The sequence below is a fragment of the Lolium perenne genome, chromosome 7 (genome assembly GCF_019359855.2).
Source record: "Lolium perenne isolate Kyuss_39 chromosome 7, Kyuss_2.0, whole genome shotgun sequence".
Classification (NCBI taxonomy): Eukaryota; Viridiplantae; Streptophyta; class Magnoliopsida; order Poales; family Poaceae; genus Lolium; species Lolium perenne.
Genome location: NC_067250.2, coordinates 23,772,115 through 23,780,473, shown reverse-complemented (window position 1 = coordinate 23,780,473; position 8,359 = coordinate 23,772,115).

The window sequence follows — 8,359 nt, the reverse complement described above, 5'->3', positions numbered from 1 at the left end:
TACTTCCAACAAAACCCTAGTCTACAACTTGTAGGCATTGATAAGTTAATCCCTTGTCAATTGGCGCCGTCTGTGGGAATTAGAGGTGTCAAGGATCTGATCTCGATGGCACGTTCAAGATCGCCGACTTCGTCAACTGCAAGCAACGCAATGGACAGAGGTAAATAGATCGAAACTGGTCTAGTTGATTTTGTACCTCACCCGCCCTCCCGTTTAGATGCATATGCGTATCTGGAGGAGCCCATGGAGATGACGTTCGGAAGGTTCCACTTCCGCGTCGAGAAAGAAGGAGCGTATCGTCTCGAAATTCCGATCTCGTCGGGATTATCAGCGGTCGATCCCGATTTTTCGAGTTCAGCATCATCAATCGAGTCAGGTGACGAGGAGACTTCGTCACCACGCTTCATCAGCACCAGGGCAAGCGAATAACTCGCCAAGATCTTCAGCGACATGTCCTTCGAGTCATCCGCGGACTCCGATATAAGCGATGACTCGAGCAACATCGACAGCTACAACTTCATCGACAGATCCACTACTGTTGGAAAGGTCTTCACCAATCTCTATGATGGTGTCACCAAACCCAGCAAGGTTCAAAATCCAAAATATCATTAGATCTATGCCATCGGAGAACCAAGTCGCGATCAGGAGGAGACATCAGAGGCTTTCGACGATTTGGGAAATCCATACATCGATCCCGTTGACCTTAGGCGAGGTCTAGGCACTAAATATGTTGGGCCTACACCGCGTTTAAGGGTTCAACTTCCACAAGAAGCGTGGGATAGAGCCGCAAGAGCTATGGACGGTACAGAACCAATGACTACAACTGCTACGTCGGAAGAATTGCAAGCGTACCAATATAAACTCGCCCGCATTGGAAGAGAATTGGAAAAACAGACGGCTGCTCTGAACAGAAGAAGGGAGGCAGCTTCCGCATCAAGCAGGCGAAGGGCGGAGTTAAGTCGACATTCAGGAACTTCGGGAGATAGTCACAGAGAAGCTCGAAACAGAGCAAGATCTCGACTGCAAAACATACCTGAGGCTGACAGAGAAAATCTAGTTCAAAACCTCGACATGTCATTTATGTCGATAGACACGAGAGGGAACATTATCCCTAGAACGCCAGAAGCTGGCTATATGGCGACACAAGCCTACATCCTCGCATCCAAACCACCTGCCGGAAATCCAAGAGAAGCACTATACAACATGGCTATGGCAGGAGTAGGAGTCATGGGAGCGGCGTTCGTAAACTCACCTCCCGAAGGATCAGCAAGGCAAAATAGTCCACGACCTGCTGCGGCAGCACCAGGTCCCGAGAGAACCAGCGGAGCAAGAGACACAGAAATTCAAGCAAGGGTAGACAGAGCACGGCAAAATAGAAGGGAGCATCGGCAGTCTCCAGACATAGCCGAAGAAGATATGTGTGGGTTACCATGCTATACAAGGAGGGTCCGAAAAACTCGGGTGCCTTCAGGGTTCAAGCTACCCGATAATTTCAAAAAATTCGATGGCCTGCAAGATCCCGAGGATTGGCTAGTCGATTATCTAGAGACAGTAAAGTTGATAGGTGGAACCAGAGCAACAGCTATGCAAAGTATTCAAGTACACCTAAGTGGAGCTGTGATACGTCTCCAACGTATCCATAATTTCTGATGTTCCATGCTTGTTTTATGAACATACTTACATGTTTTGCTTGCACTTTATAATGTTTTTATGCGTTTTCCGGAACTAACCTATTAACAAGATGCCACAGTGCCAGTTCCTGTTTTCTGCTGTTTTTGGTTCCAGAAAAGCTGTTCGGGCAATATTCTCGGAATTGGACGAAATCAACGCCAAAGATCTTATTTTTCCCGGGAGGCTCCAGAACACCGAAGGGGAGTCGGAGGAGAGCCAGGGGGCCACCACACATGTGGGCCACGCGGGCCACACCCTGGCCGCGCCGGCCTGGTGTGGGGCCACCCTGTCGCCCCTCATGCGCCGCCTCTTCGCCTATTTAAGCCCTTTCGACCTAAAAACGCAGTACCAATTGACGAAACTCCAGAAAGACTCCAGGGGCGCCGCCGCCATCGCGAAACTCCAATTCGGGGGACAGAAGTCTCTGTTCCGGCACCCTGCCGGGACGGGGAAGTGCCCCCGGAAGCCATCTCCATCGACGCCACCGCCTCCATCATGCTCCGTGAGTAGTTCCCCCATGGACTACGGGTTCTAGCAGTAGCTAGTTGGTACTCTCTATCCTATGTACTTCAATACAATGATCTCATGAGCTGCCTTACATGATTGAGATCCATCTGATGTAATCGGTGTTGTGTTTGTTGGGATCCAATGGATGATACATTATGATTAGTCTATCTATAAAGTTTGTGAAGTTATTGTTGCTGCAATCTTGTTATGCTTAATGCTTGTCACTAGGGCCCGAGTGGCATGATCTTAGATTTGAGCTTTATAATTATTGCTTAGATTGTATCTACAAGTTGTATGCACATGTCGCTGTCCGGAACCAAAGGCCTCGAAGTGACAGAAATCGGGACAACCGGAGGGGATGGCGGTGATGTGAGGATCACATGTTTTCACCAAGTGTTAATGCTTTGCTCCGGTGCTCTATTAAAAGGAGTACCTTAATATCCAGTAGATTCCCTTGAGGCCCGGCTGCCACCGGCTGGTAGGACAAAAGATGTTGTGCAAGTTTCTCATTACGAGCACGTACGACTATATATGGAAAACATGCCTACATGATTAATGAATTGATGTTCTTTCTTAATGCTTTATCAATCCTATCAATTGCCCAACTGTAATTTGTTCACCCAACACTTGTCACTTGTTATTGGAGAGTTGCCACTAGTGTAGATCGCTGGGAACCCCGGTCCATCTTTCATCATCATATACTCGTTCTACATGTCATTGGAAGTAGTATCAACTATTCTCTGGTGCCATTGCCACTGTGTTACTATTACTGCTGTTGTGTTACTGTTAGTATTGCTCTCATATTACTGCTACTTTCACATCACCCCTGTTACTAGTGCTTTTCCAGGTGCAGCTGAATTGACAACTCAGTTGTTAAGGCTTATAATTATTCTTTACCTCCCCTTGTGTCGAATCAATAAATTTGGGTTTTACTTCCCTCGAAGACTGCCGCGATCCCCTATACTTGTGGGTTATCAAGACTGTTTTCTGGCGCCGTTGCCGGGGAGGCATAGCTCTACTCATAAGTTCACCTGGGGAGTACACTCTACCTCTCTCTCTGTTTTTATTTTGTTTTATTTTGTTTTGCTTAGTTTACTTTTGTTTAGTTTATTTGTGCTTAGTTTATTTCTGTCTAGTATTATTTTGCTTAGTTTACTTTTGTTTAGTTTCTTTTTGTCTTGTTTTACTTTTCTTATATACCCAAAAATCCATAAAAATTTGAAAAACCTAAAAATTAAAAACTGCTATTATGGGGGAACCTACAACCTACTTGGAGCTTATAGAATATTATAATAATTATATAGAATCAAGAACTGGTAAAGTAATGAGTGCTATGATAGAAAAATTGAATACAATTGCTAAAATCTTGCTTAAACGCCATGATATAAATTGTTGCTCTAAAGAGGATACTAAACATCTGAAATTTCAATGTGGCTTTAGTGAAGAAGCTTTAATTAAGAACTATAATTGGAATAACTATATTCATTTTGGGTTCGAAGAGGTAGAACAATTTGTCTTATTTATGGGAGCCTCTGAGATAGAATCCTTCATGGTTAAAAATTATGAAACTTGTGTTGTTTGTAAGGACCTTAAAGATTATGTCTCTTCTATCCTTAATTTTTGCAATGAAAGTTACACTGATAATCCTTATATCATTGATTATAAAGAGAGACTCATTAATGCACAAGAATGCACTCACAATTTGCAGGAACCTGTGGAAGAAGAAATTGATGAACCTGAAAGCGCATTGGATGAAAAAGAGGAGGAAATTGATGAACCTGAAAGCTCATTGGATGGAAAAGAAGAGGAGAGCGACGAACAAAAGGAGGAAGAATGGATTAGCTACCCATGCCAACCTTCTAATGAGAGTTACTCTTTATCTCTTACACTATTTGATTGTCCTCCATGCTTACCGAAAGAGGTTGAATGTTATGTTCCTGTGGATTCTCTTGAAATATTTCCTATAAGTAAAACTTGTGAGAATAATTATGCTACAGTTATATATGATAATCCATGCTACTTTGATAAATCTTATGATAATGCTTTGTTTGTGCCTGATGTCGAAATGCATGGTACTAAAAAGTTTTGTTTAGCAAATGTTTATGATAAATCTCTAGATGATGGTCCTATGTTACTTGATAATATTAATTGTACTACTAATGAAAATGGGATTGGAGAGTTCTTGACATTATCTATGTGTCCCATATCTCTTGAGATTGATCATTCATCTTGTTATATTATTGATAAAAGTGTGTTCGAAAGTTTTAATTCCAGTATTTTTGAGCTTGATAAAAATTATGTGCTTATGGATCATGAAAAGCATGCTTTATATGATAGCTATATTGTTGAGTTTGTTCATGAATCTACTGAAAATTATTATGAGAGAAGAAAATATGGTTGTAGAAATTTGCATGGTACTAAAACACCTCTCTATGTGCTGAAATTTTTGAAGCTACATTTGTTCTATCTTCCTATGCTTGTTACTTTGCTCTTTATGAACTTGTTTATTTACAAGATTCCTTTTCATATGAAGCATGTTAGGATTAAATGTGTTTTGAATTTGCCTTTTGATGCTCTCTTTTGCCTCAACTCTTATTTCTTGCGAGTGCATCATTAAAATTGCTGAGCCCATCTTAATGGCTATAAAGAAAGCACTTCTTGGAAGATAACCCATGTGTTTATTTTGCTACTGTTTTGTTGTGTTTTGGAAGTTTTTACTACTGTAGCAACCTCTCCTTATCTTTATTTTATTGCATTGTTGCGCCATGTGAAGCCTCTAATCGAAGGTTGATACTAGATTTGGATTTCTGCGCAGAAACAGATTTCTATCTGTCACGAATCTGGGCTGTTTTCTCTGTAGGTAACTCAGAAAAATCTGCCAATTTACGTGCGTGTTCCTCAGATATGTACGCAACTTTCATTAGTTTTGAGTTTTCTGATTTGAGCAACGGAAGTACCTCTTTAAAATTCGTATTTACTGGCTGTTCTGTTTTGGCAGATTCTGTCTCTGTTTTTTGCATTGTCTCTTGTGGACTTTAAGCAAGGTTTTCTAGACGTGGAGAGCTGTAGCTAATGTTTTATTGAGTTCTTGCAATGTGTCACTACAGGACCAAGGTGGATTCAAGTTTTTTGAGTACTAACCCATCTAATGAAGTTTATGAGAAGTTTGGTGTGAAGGAAGTTTTCAAGGGTCAAGAGAGGAGGATGATATATGATCAAGAAGAGTGAAAAGTCTAAGCTTGGGGATGCCCCCTTGGTTCATCCCTGCATATTTCAAGAAGACTCAAGCGTCTAAGCTTGGGGATGCCCAAGGCATCCCCTTCTTCATCAACTTATCAGGTTTCTTCTATTGAAACTATATTTTTATTCGGTCACATCTTATGTGCTTTACTTGGAGCGTCTGTGTGCTTTTATTTTCGTTTGTTTTTGTTTGAATAAATTCGGATCCTAGCAATCCTTGTGTGGGAGAGAGACACGCTCCGCTTTTTCATATGAACGCTTGTTCTTCGTTTTACTCTTAGTGTTCAATGATAAAAGTTGGAAGCTACAATAATTATTTTTATTTGGTTGGAAACAGAAAATGCCTCATAATGTCTTGGATAATTTGACACTTGGCAATTGTTTTGAGCTCTCAAGTAGATCATGATTAAGTTTTTTTCATGTAGTTTAAACCTATTAGTGGAGAACTACTGTAGAGCTTGTTAAAATTGGTTTGCATGATTGGTCTCTCTTAAGGTCTAGATATTTTCTGGTAAAAGTGTTTGAGCAACAAGGAAGACAGTGTAGAGTATTATAATGCTTGCAATATGTTCTTATGTAAGTTTTGCTGTACCGGTTTATACTTGTGTTTGCTTCAAATAACCTTGCTAGCCTAAGCCTTGTACTGAGAGGAAATGCTTCTCGTGCATCCAAAACCTTGAGCCAAAACCTATGCCATGTGTGTCCACCATACCTACCTACTATGTGGTATTTCCTGCCATTCCAAAGTAAATTGCTTGAGTGCTACCTTTAAACAATTCAAAATTTATCACCTCTGATTTGTGTCAATGTTTTATAGCTCATGAGGAAGTATGTGGTGTTTATCTTTCAATCTTGTTGGGCAACTTTCACCAATGGACTAGTGGCTTCATCCGCTTATCCAATAATTTTGCAAAAAGAGCTGGCAATGGGATTCCCAGTCCCAAATTAATTAACCAAAATAGACACTCCTCCATGGTATGTGATTGTTGGACGGCACCCGAAGGATTCGGTTAGCCATGGCTTGAGAAAGTAAAGGTGGGGAGGAGTGTCATCATAATAAAACTAAAATAAAAGGGCACTCCTTCATGGTATGAGATTGTTGGCAGGCACCCGAGGATTCGGTTAGCCATGGTTTGTGAAAGAAAGGTTGGAAGGAGTGCCACCCAAAAATAAAATAAAATGGGAGCCGCTCTTTGAAGGTTTGTCTGGCAAGGGGGTTAGAGTGCCCACTACCATTCGTTGACAACAACAAACACCTCTCAAAACTTTACTCTTTTATGCTCTCTTTATGTTTTCAAAACCAAAGCTCTAGCACAAATATAGCAATCAATGCTTCCCTCTGCAAAGGGCCATTCTTTTACTTTATGTTGAGTCAGTTTACCTACTTCCTTCCATCTTAGAAGCAAACACTTGTGTCAACTGTGCATTGATTCTTACATACTTGCTTATTTGCATTCATCATATTACTTTATGTTGACAATTATCCATGAGATATGCATGTTGAAAGTTGAAAGCAACCGCTGAAACTTAAATCTTCCTCTGTGTTGCTTCAATGCTTTTACTTTGAATTTATTGCTTTATGAGTTAACTCTTGTGCAAGACTTTTGATGCTTGTCTTGAAAGTACTCTTCATGAAAAGTTTTGCTATATGTTATCTATTTGTTAGCAACTATAAGATCATTGCCTTGAGTCACTTCATTCATTTCATATGCTTTGTAATAGTATGATCAATGTTATGTAAGTAGCATGTCACTACAGAAATTATTCTTTTTATCGTTTACCTACTCGAGGACGAGTAGGAACTAAGCTTGGGGATGCTGATACGTCTCCAACGTATCCATAATTTCTGACGTTCCATGCTTGTTTTATGAACATACTTACATGTTTTGCTTGCACTTTATAATGTTTTTATGCATTTTCCGGAACTAACCTATTAACAAGATGCCACAGTGCTAGTTCCTGTTTTCTGCTGTTTTTGGTTCCAGAAAAGCTGTTCGGGCAATATTCTCGGAATTGGACGAAATCAACGCCAAAGATCTTATTTTTCCCGGGAGGCTCCAGAACACCGAAGGGGAGTCGGAGGAGAGCCAGGGGGCCACCACACATGTGGGCCGCGCGGGCCACACCCTAGCCGCGCCGGCCTGGTGTGGGGCCACCCTGTCGCCCCTCCTGCGCCGCCTCTTCGCCTATTTAAGCCCTTTCGACCTAAAAACGCAGTACTGATGTGTGTGGTTGACACGTCCGTTGGGAACCCTAAGAGGAAGGTGTGATGCGCACAGCGGCAAGTTTCCCTCAGTAAGAAACCAAGGTTTAATCGAACCAGTAGGAGTCAAGAAGCACGTTGAAGGTTGATGGCGGCGGGATGTAGTGCGGTGCAACACCAGAGATTCCGGCGCCAACGTGGAACCTGCACAACACAACCAAAGTACCTTGCCCCAACGAAACAGCGAGGTTGTCAATCTCACCGGCTTGCTGTAACAAAGGATTAACCGTATTGTGTGGAAGATGATTGTTTGCAGAAAACAGTAGAACAAGTATTGAAGTAGATTGTATTTCAGTATAGAGAATTGGACCGGGGTCCACAGTTCACTAGAGGTGTCTCTCCCATAAGATAAATAGCATGTTGGGTGAACAAATTACAGTTGGGCAATTGACAAATAAAGAGGGCATGACCATGCACATACATATTATGATGAGTATAGTGAGATTTAATTGGGCATTACGACAAAGTACATAGACCGCTATCCAGCATGCATCTATGCCTAAAAAGTCCACCTTCAGGTTATCATCCGAACCCCCTCCAGTATTAAGTTGCTAACAACAGACAATTGCATTAAGTATTGCGCGTAATGTAATCAGTGACTACATCCTTGAACATAGCACCAATGTTTTATCCCTAGTGGCAACAGCACATCCATAATCTTAGAGGTTTCTCATTACT